The sequence below is a fragment of the Heterocephalus glaber genome, unplaced genomic scaffold (assembly GCF_053883595.1).
Source record: "Heterocephalus glaber isolate CG9 unplaced genomic scaffold, H.glaber_assembly_v1.0 deba00001531, whole genome shotgun sequence".
Lineage (NCBI taxonomy): Eukaryota > Metazoa > Chordata > Mammalia > Rodentia > Bathyergidae > Heterocephalus > Heterocephalus glaber.
In genome coordinates this window covers 9,914,513-9,929,496 of record NW_028258329.1, presented here as the reverse complement: position 1 = coordinate 9,929,496, position 14,984 = coordinate 9,914,513, and the positions used below count along the sequence as shown (strand labels likewise).

The following is a 14,984-nucleotide window of genomic DNA, read 5'->3' as shown; positions in this document are numbered from 1 at the left end:
GCTGGGTCCTCCCAAACCAGCAACCCTTTAAAGGAGCTAAATTGCCCTGCTTTTAATTCTCCACCAAAATCTGATCTCAGGCTTTATAAAAGAGAAGCGCTAAGGGCCCTTCTACGATAGAGTGTTCCGCAATTGACATGCTGTCCATTGCTTGAAAGGTTTTGTACACTGGTACTTAATCCTTGTTTCAGTTACAACCCCTGTAGGGAAATCTGACTCCTGTACATGAGTTCTTCATTTATTTCTGAGCCAAGATAATTCTAGGATTACCACTTAGAAAATTGGGAGAACAGACTTGGGCACAGTTTCCACCCAGACAGCATTGAAAAGAGGGGCATGTAGACTACCTTTTCGGTGACAAGGTTAGAGACAGGTATTGTGGTTAAATCCCATTAGCAAGAACATTACACTCATTAAGTAAATGCTAGAGTGGGAACTGAGAAGTCTTCTTCCCCCATCCCACCCCCAGTGTCCTCTCCTTCTCCTGATGGCATGTCCCTTCCATGCAGGGGACTCCTTGCCCAGGAATGCCTGTCTGCAGTAAATCACAGTGTACTCCCATGCCAAGTGGCTCCAAAGCCAGAAACACACTGTAAAGAACACATGCCATTCTGCAAAACTCTACCAGCATGCACCATTCCTAAATTGTCTCTCTCTTATTTCTTGGGTGACCTTTAGGTTTCAGAAAGTATTCCTTTGTGTTAAAGCAAACACAAACTGTTCTGCAAGCATCATTCAAGAATTTAAAGATTCTATTAATCTGATGTCTTAATTGTTATTGAGAAGAGGAAACAGGAGTGTCTTTGTTTCCCGAATGACCACATGCTTCTCAAAAGTGGCCCACAGTGTTGGAGTTTGCATCTCAAGTTGCAGGCAGCTCTGAGTTCAGTGGCACTTCGGTGGAACTAATTTCCACACAGAATGAGGGGCAGCACAAACTAAAGCTGAGCAAATTCAAAGTGCATCACATGGATCCAAAATGAAGGCGTTGTTCTCCCATTCTGAAAAGTAGTTTAAAATAAGGACTAAACAACGTATGTCTCCTCACTGAAGGAGCTAAGCGGGCTACTCACACAGACACACGCCCCACAGTGAGGAGCATCAACCTGGACTCAAAAGAGAAAGAAACATCCCGGCAGCCCTGAGGAAAAAACAAACATGAATGTAATTTAATGAAAGTACTCTATGTGCCTACTATGTGTAAGACATTGAGGGTCCAGGCACAAAAAAAGGAAGTTTAGCTCCCATCTCCCGACCAGGTACCTGCTGGTAGGAATCCCATAAATTCCCTGAAAAGGGAAGAACATCCAGCTTAGCTGAAAAAGACATACAGAACCCAAATACTGTAGCTCCATGGGCGGGGCAGCATTTGAAATGTGCCTTAAAAGCCCAGTAAAAATTCACTTTTAAAAGATGAGTGAAGCCGGATACACTCTAGGAGGCTGAGGCAGGACAATCACAATCAGGAGATCAACCCAGGAAAATCTGCAGTTTAGCGACACCTTGACTCAGGAAAGAAGGGAAAAGACGGGGTGTGTAGCTCAGTGCAAAGACCCCAAGTGCAATCCCCAATACTGCTGAATAAACAAGAGTAAGCATTACGGTTGAAGAAATGAAGATAAACTAAGCTATGAGGCAGAGACCAAAATGAATAAATAATACAGGTGCTGCTGCATTTCTACTGAGGCTAAAACCCATCATAAATAGAAAAAATCAAAAATGTATTTACTATTCTTCACCTACTGGACATCACAGCTGTGCCTGGCCTGCCTTCCTTACATACAGTTAAGCAGCACCACCCAACTCAAAGCCCATTTTATAATTAAGCATTGACTATCTCAGTTAACTTTCTGAATGACAATATCCAAAACACACTGCCCGCACGGTGCCACCTACAGTTTCTGCGTTTCTCCTGCTGAAATGACTCACTGCTGCTGTCCAGACTGGGAAGAAGCATCACCACCTATCACCAGCCCAGAACAGACTGAATTCAAACTTCAGAGCCTGCTTCCCAGCCTACCCTGTGGCTTTCTTCCCATCACAAAGTTGGGTAAGTGTAGGCTGGAAGATCTTCCTTTGGGAACTGTATGTTTTGTGTTGAGCATAGGGTATTTAGGAGTTTGTGAAGGAGTACTGAGGAAAAATAAGTTGGGGTGTATTTAAAAAGAGTAGTTTGGGGATCAGGGATTTAGCTCAGTGGCACTGAGTCTGCCTCACAAGCGCAAGGTCCTGAGTTCGATCCCTGGTGCCAAAAGAAAAAGAAAAGAGTACTTTACATTGGATTCAGGAAAAAGCTAGGTGCTGAACATTAAAATAATGTGATCCAAGCCGACTGTCATGGAGGATAATGCAGTAGTGGGCAGAGATACACGTAGGATTATTTTTGGAGCTGAAACCTTGATTAAGGTGGAGGCCATTTTTCATTCAACGGACCCTGATTGCTCACCCACCAGGTGCCAATTCCAGGGTCAGCTTTATCCAGTTGGAAGGCACAGCCCAGAACCTTTGAATTAGAAATAACAGAAGCAGAATCCATAGGACTTGGAAACTTTCGGGATGTACAAGTGTGGAAAGTGAAGACACGAGGGGAAATCAAAGTGTGGGGGCCACAAACAGCAGGGCGAGGATCTGGGGTAGCTGTGCACAGCCAGAGCAGGCAGGGAGGGGCCTGGGCGAAGGGTGAGGGTTACAGAGTGGTCGGTGTGGTGTCCATACACGACAATGCACTCTCTGAAGTCACCAGCACAGGACACGGAGAGGAGCTGGAAGAGGAGGAAAGAGAAAAGGCCAAGTCATAGCTCAAGTCTCTCCAATGTTCTAGACGATGCAAAGGGATGAGCAACGCGGTTGTCTTTATTTTTACGGATTTATTTTATTTTGGCCAGCATGGGCGATTGAATGCAGGGCCTTCGCGCTGAGGCTGAGCTCCCTCCCTAGCTCTTGTAGTCATTATTGCGTTTTATTGTGAAGACAGGCTGTCGCTAAGTTGCCCCAGATGGGCTCAAGCTTGCCAACCTCCTGCCTCAGCCACCCAGAGTGCTGGGATTACAAACGTGCGCCACCATCTCTGGCTGAGGAATTTTAATCTTCAGATGTTGTGTTGAAAGTGGGAAAGTCCAGAAAGTAATCGATCTAGACAAGCTCCTAAGTTACATGGCTATCTAGAAGGTTCCACTGCAGCTGACATACTGAGAATTGGCCAGAACTTCAAAACGTCGTTTTCTCTCCCACGGACTCCCAGTAGGAGCTACCCAGTTACGAAGAGGGCTGTGTAAAGAGCTGTCAGCGGCGAACAACGCATTTTCCCCCTGGTTCAGTCACTTCCCTCCCCAGAAGTTACAAGTATTCCCGAGGTGTGCACGCGCATGCACGCACACCCCCCTAGAGTTGCTAGGCGTTCTACCTTCCTGAAGCAAAAAAGTATCAACTGGAATCTAGTATTTGACAGGAATACCCCACCTTTGAATCTTCTCTTCCTGGAGGAAAAATGCCAAGTTCTGGGCAGAATTAACATTGCTCAACTCTGAGGTTTCCAGAGGAAGTGGTCTGGAATTTACCAAAACAAGGCTGGGAATTGAACAAATTATAATCGGGGTGCCTCGCCTCTTCCCTTCACGGGGTTGATTCCCCCCCATGCAGTGACGCCCAGAGCTTATTTACTGAGTCAATTAACAAAAGATAACCTCCCATTGTGCAGCCATCAATAAATCAATCGTGTTAATACTATCTTGGAATGTCCCCCATTATTGACTTTCATATTGTTTACATTAGACATGTGAGAAAGCCAGAGCCCTTGAGTCGGCTTGTTTCAGCCTTAATGGATTCTGGAGTAGCCATGACTGCACACAACTCGCTTTACAAAATATTTAAGTTTCCCTGGGGCTCACCTGCTTTCCGATCGTGAGCAGGCACTCTCCTCCGGCCCCACACAATCGGCAGCAGCGAGTTGGATGAATGCTTAGGAAGGCAAACATTTCTTCCTCGCCGTAATGGAACAGTCACTTAGGGCACACCTACTTCTTTGTGATTTGAATAATCTATTTCCACCCACCCCAGCCCCCCACTGTCAACTACCCTCAACAAGCTGGGGAATCAAATTAATCTTCAATTATGTGAAAGAATTTCAGGAACGACTGCAGCTCAAGTTACCAAGTAACTTGCCCTGGTGAAAAGATTCAAATGGGAGGCTTTTAATGAAGTCTCCTCCCTCCCCAGCAAGGTGAGGGAAGTAAATTTTGCCAATCCGCGATAATCCCTACAGAGGGAACCTCAAAAACTTTGGAAAATAAGTCTTTCTGCATATTCTGCAGGTATATAAAACTAACTGAATATCAGAATCGCAAAGTTAGGTTTCATGTTTATTTTTGTGTTTAGCATTTCCTTTTGAAGGACGTCAGAAAAACTTAGAAAACAAGTTGGGTTTTGGGGGGTTTTTTTCCTTAGCAGTGAGATTTCTCTGCTTCCAGGCCAAGGGTGTTTGCTAAGGCTCTACATGCACAGGATTAAAAAGGAAGGCAGGAGAGGGAAAGCACCACCAGCCCTGGAACTTTTGAAGGTTTAGATTTCAGGGCTGGCTGCAAACTGGGCAAAGTTCACTGCTCCCTCTTCACAACATGCTACATACTTTTCAAGTTCCCACTTGCTTCTTAGAGAGGGAAAAATGTGGCCTCAGAGTTCAGGTTGCTAAGGAGGAGTGGAGCCAATTTAACCATGCATTCCTTCCCTACAAGATAGGCTGGGTTGTTGTTGTTTCGCTGTAAATACCAGAAAGTCTTGATCCTCTCCACTCTAAACAAATACTTTTGCTGCAACTTTGAAGCCCTCTTTCTTCTACGGTGGGAAACCAGCTAGTTCACTCCATCAGTTGGCTGAGTTTTGACAACAGTATTATTCCACCTTGCAGCACATCTTCTTACCAGACTTTGGCTTCATTTTTCTCCTGATAATGATTAGTATTTAAAATGCACAAGACTACTGGATAATAAAAGAAAGCTCCCATTGTTCTTAGTCTTTTTTTTCAACTTCATGACATATATATGTCTATTTAAGGGTGTTTTGAAGAGGGTGAAGGAAACAGACAGGACTTTGAAAGGAAAACCAGATGTCTAATCAGGTAGCTCTTAAAAACCCTTCAGAGATCCTGCCCTGACCACCTCTAATGAAAGTGTGCAATCTGGGATCCACTTCTGCAGGAAATAGTGTTACACTTTCAATTTGTTTTTGCAAAGTTCTTGTTTTCTTCCAAAAGGATCTTGTTAAATGAATAAGGCCTTAGCATAGGTGGCTGATACACTAAGGTGAAATAGTTTTCCAATTTTATCAGTGTAATATTGCATAGAAAAAGAATTAAGGACACTCGTGAGTTCAGGTCATGTCAGTCTGTCACTGTCCATTATGTTCTCAAAAGCATTTTTTTACTTGGAGAGTATATCTTTACATTCAAACAATACTCCCGAGATCCAAAAATTCAGAAAGTCAATTAGGAAATGCTTTCTACACCCAAAATGAGTAACTCTCATGTGTTGTATTTTTTATATGTAGCTCTGCAACTCCCATCTTTGGGTCAAACTGGCAAATGGAGTCAATTCAAATCCTTTCATGCTTTAAAATACACATGAAACATTTAAAAAGTGTTCATTAGTGCAAGGATGCCTTCATTTCTATTTTAGTCAAAAGGTTAGCAGCCTCCCCCTCACCAGGGACCAGAGCATTTGCCTTCTACCTTAACTACATGGGAACAGCTGATGCCCACCACTCCCTCCAACCCTGCCAAAAAGAATTCTTCCCTTCTTTTATTCTTTCTTCATTTTCATGTTGACATTTTTTTAAAAACTTACCATTTAATGTCAATCGAGGTCTACCTGGGCATTTCTCTGTGCCCTTACCAGCTCCTCTTCTTGGGATCATCTGTTCATAAGGATAGCTAAGTGCTTAAATTTTCTTTTAAATACTGTGGTTTCACTTTCTTATCATTAGGGCTTCTGAAAATTATACAAAGGCTGAGACTCATGTCCCATTTTGAGATTCCAATATAAAAACATAAAGACATCCCCAAACAGGGTTTGAAAAATGGATTCAGTTTTAATATCTGGTATTCACTAGCGTTTTCGAGAATATGCAACATAATAAAGAGTATTATTCCAGTTATTGTATATTTCAGCTTGGGAATCATGCCAAATGTCTATAGGTTAGGCATGAAGGTGAGGCCATGTCCATCTGACCCCTCTGCCCCTCCACAACTCCCCTACATGGTATCCTGCTGATTGACAGGGACTAATGTGGGTGGTAAAAGGGCACTGAGCCGGAGGAAGCAGGCCTTCTATCCTACCATTGGCACCTTGTCTTCTTTGACTGGAAAATGAAAATGTTTCCCTAAATACTCCCACGGGTATCTTCTAGTGCTATTTTGTGACTTTATATTATTTGAGGCACCACAGCCATCATTCCATCCAGCTAATAGAAAAAAAAAAAGAAAATGACATAATAAAAATACTAGTAAAGATAAACAGCCTAGGGTAAACAGATGTTGGAGACCTAGCAAACACACACAACAATAGAATGCTAGTGCTGGGGCTGTGGGGGGATGCAGATACAAAGGGAGAGCTCCCAGAGTCAGATCTACCTGAGCTCTCTTCCCAGGGCCAGCCAAGTGCCAGCTACACAAAGTCATATGACACCCAGACACAATTGCACAATACTCCCATAGCTATCCAATTATTCAGCATTGTGTAGCGGGTGAATGCAACCCACAGGAATAATCATGACCATGTTTAACGCTTTTAATTGAACACATTTCCCTTTTCAGACCAAAGATCCCTTCTCTTCTCACTTTCTCATATGAAGAAAAAAAAATGAAAGTAACATTACAATTAGGCAGCAGCAACATAGGCCTGAGAACTAACTTACCTCTGAAAGGTAAGCTTTAGATCCAAGATCACAAAGATCAAGTAGAAGCAAAATACCTTACTGTGAAGGCTGTACTAATGCTAATGTTAATGTTAATGTTAATAGCATAGAAATATGCTATGTTTTCTAGATTTCAACAACTGTGAATCTCAGGATTGAAACTCTGGGAACTCAATGGAAGAGAATGCTGATGGTTAAAATAAGAAGTCTATTTGTTAGGTTGGCCCATGAAACACAGGAATTCCTTCAACAAAATTCTCACACATGCTGCTATAGTTTGGAAGCTGAAGTGTCCCTGGAGGTCCACATGTGGAAGGCTGGGCCACCAACTTGGGGTACTACTGTGGAATGGTGGAGCCTTTGAGGTGTGGAGCTTCACGGAAGGAAGTTAGGCCATTGGGGGTGTGGCCTTGAAGGAGATATTGGATCCTAGCCCCTTCCTCTTTCTCTCTTTTCTTCTAGGTCCCCATGAAGCCATCCTCCACAGTGTCCTCCCACCATTACATTGGGCCTTATCACAGGTCCAAAGCAATAGAACCTCTTGACCATGCACAGAAACTTATGAAGCCCCAAGGAATGACAGAAATCTCTCCTCCTTACAAGATGATTTTCTAGAAAGCTAACACCTATGCTTATCTAGCTTCCCAGTGATAACAATAATGATATTGATGCAGTACTTCTTTCATACCTACCATGTGCTGGACACTGTATGAAGTACACTGAGCACTGATGGTGAATCCATTGTGTTCTTAGAAGTTTATGTATACTAGCTTATGGAGTGCCCGAGGAGCTACCCTAGGAAGTAGGTCCTATTGCTACTGTTATTCCATGGATGAATCAGTGGAAACAGAAAGGAGTTGAATAACTTGCTCTGGGTCAAAGAGTTAGAAAAAGAGGACCTGAAAAACTGAGTTACACAGACCTGCCCCAGAGCCTGCCCTTTAATCTTGTGCCACCACTAGGGGTAAGAGAAACAGAGAGAGTGAGGAGCTAAAATCCACTTGAACACAGCTCCAATTAATAGATAAATCTTCAGTTTTCTGAGCAAAAGCTGCCTCCCTGAGTCTTCATGTTGCCTTCAAGAGAACAATAATAATTTCTTCTTTAGTTTGATAGTCCTTATATCAGAAACTGGCAAACTATGGTTTTGGGGCCAAATCTGGCCCACCATCTGTTTCTGGGTAAGCAGTGAGCTAAGAATGGATATCACACTTTCAAATGGTTACAAAAAAAAAATCCAAAAGCAGAGACTATTTTGTGACACACAAAAATCACATGAAATTCAAATCCCAGTGTTCATAAATGAAGTTTTATTGGAACACAGTGATACTTCCTTTACATATATTCCGTGGCCTCTTTCACTCCACTTCAAGGTCAGAATTAGGTAGTTGCAACAAAGACCATACGGCCCAGGAAGGGCTAACGTATCTCTTGCCCACTCCAGAAAATATTTGCTGACCTCTGCTTTAAATAGCTGGGGTGGGTTCCCTTGTCCTTTCTTAGATTTGCTTTTTTATGGTAAAAATATCTCAAGTCCTCCCTTATGTTATCAGCTCATCACATATTCTATCCCTCATAACAGTAGTATTCAGCGGTAAATTCATACCGTGAAATATTGCTCACCAATGAAAAGGAACAAACTATGACAGAGACGTAAAAACCAGAATGAATCTCCAAACCATTATGCTGAGAGAAAAAGCCTTACACAAATTGTTCTTACTGGCTGCTTATATGAATATGAAATTCTAAAACAGATGAGTCTATGGTGAAAAGTATTAGAACAATGCTTTTCTTTGGGAAAAAGGAACAGGAATTGGCTGGGATAAGCACAAAGGAATCCACTTGATAATACAAACATTCCAGATCTTAATGGCTGTTTGAATTATAGAGTTGTATATATTTGCCAAAATTTACACATATAGTTTGTATGTTATACTATATCTGCCTCAAAAGACTGTAAATAAATATTGTACTATAGTTAATGATCTGCAGACTGAAATGTTTAAGTATATCAACACCTAAAACTTGAAGTGCAGCAGAAAATGAAGATTCTTGGATGATTGGATAGAGAAATGGACAGATGGCAAGGCATGTGATACAGGAAGCAGAGAAAATGTTCACTGTGAAAAGTAGGCAGTGGGTATGTGAATGTCCACTGACTAATTCTTACAAGTCCTGTGCTTCAAACTGGTCATAATAAAATACATTTCTCACAATACATCCTCTATGTTCACTATCTTGAAGACAGATGGTAATGTGTTCACAGATATATCCCATCTCAAAACTTATCCGATTGTATACTGTAAATATGTGCAGTTTATGTCAATGATGGCTCAGTGAAATTCTTTTTAAAAAGTGGACTCATAATGTATTGTACTATTATTTAAAAAATTTTAAAAAGTCTTCAGAGTAAAGTAGGGAAGAACAATGTGAAATGAACTACTCTAAATACTACACACAGTGACATCACTCTTTCCTTTACCTTGGCCATTTTCATGTTAGCTTTTATTTTCCTGTAATGTAACTGAGTAAATTCTGAAGTGTCCTACCTTGCACTCACCAAAGGACACATCTTGGGTACAACCTTGAGGACTAGTAATAGGAGTACATTCTATGATGGAATCTGACTCCATGGCAAGAGACCCACTTTTTCTTCTCTGTTTCAGTTTTATTACAGAAAGATACATAAAAGAAAAGGCATGGAGACATCCCCAGTGAAATGCTCCCACTAAATTCCCTGTGGAAAACAGTATAAGTTCCACAAGTGAGCTTACACTTTTGTCTCATGACTGTGTAGAAAGAAGAGGAATCTTTTGATCACAGATGAATTCCTGGCCTTCTTAACCTCAGCAGTGGTTGTCACGTATGTCTCATACTAAGGTTCACTATCATTTGACACACACCATGCGCACCACTGTTACAAATGTGATTAAGCGTTTCTTTAAGGGGCCTCTGCTGTGTATAATCTGCAGACTGATTTTGTTGCTTTTATCCAATACCAGTTATTATAGCAATAACACAATCATGCTTCAACTATTTGGAGATCAATTAACTGGAAAGTTCTGTTTTCCAAATGGAAGCTAAGAATCAAGGGAGTAAGCAAGAAAAATCCAGACAGCAGTCAACATAGTTGTGAGACTATCAGCCCACCAAGCTCACACATATACTCATGGAACAATCTCTAAAGCCAAGACGATAAGCCCTATGATAAGCCATATTCTAAGAAGCCAGCATTTCCAGTTTATTACTAAGAGAAGGTGCACACAGGCAGACATACTGAAAGCAGCAAAAATTGGAAGAATTAGTACTCACCATTCCAAGCCCCCCAAATTTTGCAATTTGGGAAGATGGAATGTGAGGGCAGACGGAACTCACCTTTCTGCCACTGTGATGGTTAGGATCTAAAATGTCCCTGAAAGGCCCACATGTTGAAGTCTTATTGCCAGCCTGTGTCACCACTGCAGGGCAGCAGAACATTTAGGAGATGTGGCCCAGCAGAAGGAAGTTAGGACAGTGGAAGTGTGCCCTTGAATGAGGTATTGGGACCCCAGGTCCTTCTCGTTGCTCTTTTGCTTCCTAGCCACCATGATGTGACCAGGGTTCCTAGCCATGTGATCAGGCCATGATGTTCTTTGCTACTGGAGCCCCAAGGCACCAGGGTCAAGCAACCATGGACTGAAACCTCTGACACGTGAGCCAAAATAAACCTTTCACCTTGTTTGTCTTAAGTATTTTGACACCGCAACAAAAAGCTAACGCAGTCACCAAGATAGCATTTTACAAACTGTTCCTAAAAATCATAGTTCTAAAAGATACTACCTTTAAAATTTGGTGGAGGAAAAACAAAACCTCTGGACTGGGGGTGCAGCTGAGTTGTAGAGGACTTGCCTATTAGGGGTGAGGCCCTGGGTTCCATCTTCAGTGTAGCAAATAATAATAATCATATTAAGGGGGGGTGTCTATTACCAGGTATGTTTAGAAAATACTGATATAGTAGTTAATGCTTTAAAATTTTTATTGGGATTCTAACAAGTTCTAAAAACAATGATTTTTTTTTTTTATTCTTTTCCCATTTCACTTTTTTCTTTTATTTTGACTAAAATTTATAGATACTGGTTTTCCTTTCTCATCACAATCATGTTCACCATTCTGCCTGAATCTTCTGGTCTAGGTGTAGCTCTGATTTCTCCCACACCCTTCTTTAGACAGATGTTTCCTGCCCTAAACTTCATATGCTCTTTGTTTTGTGCAAATTCCAGGCAACATCTAGTTTCTGAGGGCAACTTCCCATCTGACCATGTGTTCGCTTTCCCTCGATTTTCACTTCCTACTTCCCCTTTCCCATGTCTTTCCTCTCCAAATTGTATGCCAAGCATTCTTTGCTGGGCTCCACTTTTAAATCCTTCCTGTGTTTCCTCTTTGTGTCAGAGATTTGCGATTTGTGCTGCTCTTGTGTCCTCTAGCATGTTTACTGCCTTGCTTCAATCCCAGTTACTTGTCTCCTTGAGCCAAGTCTCATGCTTAACTGAGAGCCACCTGAACGTCCCATTTCCTCCCGTCTGTACATCTCTGCCATTTTATCTTCAACATGCACTTCTCCAACATGAACCCACCAGCCTGCTCAAAGTACAGGTATTGCTTTAGTGCCGATCTCTGGCCAACTCCTGAGTGGGGGCTCTGGGTCCTCTTGACAGAGACTCCCTGCCATCTTGTCCGCCATGGATTTCAAGTCAGTAGAGCTGCGTTTGGTTCAAAACCGGCCTCTTCTTCACTTGGCTCTGTGGCTTCAGTTCTCTGACCTTCAGTTTCTGCATCTGTAAAGTGGCAATAATCCTTTGAGCCTGATTTATGATGCAGGGTCTGGTAGGGCCTCTGAGGCCACTTATATGCAAGTTCTTCATCGCTTTTAAGGCTACGCTTTACCCTTTCACTTGAAACCCATGTTCATATTTGAAGGCCTGGGCACAGAGCTCCAGTCTCTTTTATCTTCTTCATTTCTTAGGGTCCTAACAGGCATTTGCTTATATTCCATTCACTCCCACCAAGTTCCCCAGTTCTATCACCACAGGGCTTGGCAGAAGGGTTCAGTGTGATCCCTCCAGCCTTCAACAGTTGGCTGGACACTTGTCTCCATCTTTTACTGGGTGTAGGAAATTCCAGAAGTCTACTTAACCTTTATGTCCTAGTTTCTCATCTTTCAGATGGGGTTCATAGCAAACATGGCCAGGGCAGACAGGAATTGTGGCAACTAGAATGGTTCCAGTCGTATTACCTCAGCAGGAGCAGTGACTCCCTGCCTGTCATCCCGGCCTCCTTTGTCTTCCTCCACTCTCCTCTTCTCACTGTCTCCATGTGTGTCTCTCCTCTTGCCACCCCAGCGACACTAGGAGCTGGTGTTCCTGCACACTCCATAAAACCTCAGGGGAAAAGTTCAGGCTTTGAAGCATCCCGCATGTCTGCCTGTCTCTCCTCCTCCAGATTCTTCCCTGGCAAACTCCCCAGCTTTCCACTGTCTTCCTGATTAGAGAACATGTCAGTGTGGCAGGATAATTTACTGATATATTAATTTGTGCTTTTATCTCGGTGTTTGCCGGCTCTCCACTTTGCAAAGGAAGCCAGGCCTCCCTGTGCTCCTGCCTCAGGGCAGGTTTGTTTTTAAAAGGCCAAAGCCAAGACACCTGGCTTTTGTTTCCCTAAAGCCCAAACTCAGGGAGGAGATAATGTCATCAGGGGAAAAGAGGAGAGAAGCTCGGAGTTTTGAAGGCGGGAGGGCAGGGAGAGGTTGTGAAAGGTTTTAATAGATGGAAAAGAGGACCAGCTCACCATCCTGTACCTCAGCCTCAGTCATGACAGCTCCCTGGGAAGCAGCTGGGCCTCAGATATGATGAGTCTAGACTCTTTGGGTGAGTCTACATTACCGGACCCTACACCCAGCCCTCCAGCCTTAACTGATATTCCCCGCACAGTGTGCACACGAGAGGGCAGCAGAGCTTGGGGAGCAAGGGGTTCATGGAAACAGGGATGGAACAACACAATAAATCATCACTCTGATGCCTCTGCCTGGTCAGGGTGCTCCACACACTGTTCTAAGATCCATTCAAGGACTGGAACAGAGACTCCTCTGCACAACCCTGAATCCCCATGTACAGAAAGGGAAACAGGCACCCAGAAGGACCTTGGTCAAGATTGCACAGTGAGAACATGGGGAAGTCAGATAGAAATAATGAAAGGGGTCATTAGTTTATTGTAAAATGCTAAGAATGAAAAACTGCATCAGCCAAAGCACAACAGTAAAACTGAAAATGTCAGGCACCGGTGAGACCCCCTGGAAGGTTGACTGCAGCCAGGCCTGGGGTCTCTTGAGAAGCCACCATCTCTGTGCCTGCTGTTGCAGTGCCTTCGGAGAAAGGAAAGATCGTCTTCCTCCAGATGAAACAGGTGTGTGTGTTCAGAGCATTGGGAATCCAGCAGAAGAGGCCTGGAATTCTGTTCCCCTGCAGTTCTGCTGCTGCTTAACTTACCCAGGTACCGAGTCTCACCAAGTCTTACTTTTCTAATCTGTAAAACTGAGGATAAAAGAATCCCCCAGCACACAGCATCATTAAACATCCATAATTGGGAGCTCAGGTTGTGAGGATTTTCTTTTGCATGCTTAGTCCTCCAGCTTGCTTGGCCTCCCTGGCTGCTGATTGAGTGTCTCTGTATGTCAGTCACTGAAGGCTGCTAGGCTTGTTCAGAGATTCCCAACCTTGGTCCCTGACCATTCAGGAACTGTGCACAGAACAGGAAGTGAGCAGCCACAGCTGCAAGCTTCATCTCTATTTACAGCTGACTCCGTGGCTTACATTAGTGCCTGAGCTCCTCTACCTGGCAGATCAGCAGCAGCACAGACTCTCATAGGAACATGAACCCTACTGTGAACTGCACATGTGAGGAATCTGGGTTCCACACTCCTTTGATTCATTCCAAAATCCATACCTTTCCCTCATCTGTGGAAAAATTGTTTTCCACGAAACCCAACCGTGGTGCCAAAAAGGTTGGGGACAACTGATCTAGTTGGAGGAGAGACTCATGAGGAGATCTTTTGGTGCAATGTGAAAAGTGCTTCCTCTTTCCCCACAGCCCCGCCAGCATTTGTTATTGGTTGATTTCATGATAGCAGCCATTCTTTCTGGAGTGAAGTGGAATCTCAGCATGGGAGTGTACACTGATGCAACCACTGTGGAAATCAGTATGGAGATACCTCAAAGAACTAGGACTGGAAGTCCCATTTTACCCCACTATTCCATTGCTGGGGATCTTCCCCAAAGAATTAAAAGAATAATGCCATAGTGATATATGTGCACCCATGTTCATAGCAGCACAGTTTGTAATAGCTAAAACTTGGAAGCAGCCCAAATGCCCATCAACTGGAGACTGGATAAAAAAAAATGTGGGTTTTTTGTTTGTTTGTATTTTTGTTTTTATTTTTTTAAATGTGGTTTTTTTATAAAATGGAGTACTACTCAGCCATAAAAAATGAGAAATTAGAGACATTTATAGCTAAGTGGATGCACATTGAGGCGATACTCTTAAGTGAAATAAATAGGACACACATGAATAAATTCCAAATAGTTTCTCTGGTGTGAGAAACTGAAAGTGTAAATAAGGACTAAATGTATAATAGGTAATGTGAAATAGGAAGAAAAGGGGCAAAGGGGAAGGAAGTGGGAGGGCTAGAGGAAAGGATAGAAGGGAATGAGATGAACATGAGAAAATGGAAAAATAGGAAAAAAATCTTTGTAAATAGGGAGGAATGGAGGGGTGGAAGGGATGGCTGGGCAAGGGTGAAAAATAAGAACCAAGAGAGACTATGTAAAGGTGCAAATTTCCAATGATGAATGTCATTATATTGTATACCTAAAATGTAGCAATGATTAGAATGAATAATCAATACTGTAAAATAGGAAGAAATGGTCTAAAGGGGTAGGGGTAGTGGGAGGGGCAGGGGAAAGGAAAGAAGGGAAAGGAAAAATGCTGAGAGATGGAAAAAATGGAAATAAAGTCTTTGTAAATAGGGAAGGGTGGAGGGCATAAAG

General features: G+C 42.9%; 1 long non-coding RNA gene across 4 annotated transcripts in view; it reads right to left on the bottom strand.

Moving 5' to 3' along the window:
- The window catches only part of LOC106010009 (uncharacterized), a 30,081-nt gene extending 25,997 nt beyond the window's left edge, over positions 1-4,084 (bottom strand). For 3 of the 4 annotated variants that reach the window (XR_015441700.1, XR_015441701.1, XR_001183973.3), the window contains exons 1-2: positions 3,888-4,084; positions 2,451-2,762 (exon numbers count right to left, since the gene is read on the bottom strand). This is a non-coding gene — a long non-coding RNA (uncharacterized LOC106010009). The remainder of the gene's footprint in view (positions 1-2,450; positions 2,763-3,887) is intronic. The other variant, XR_015441702.1, reaches the window with a different exon arrangement.
- Positions 4,085-14,984: the final 10,900 nt, after the last annotated feature.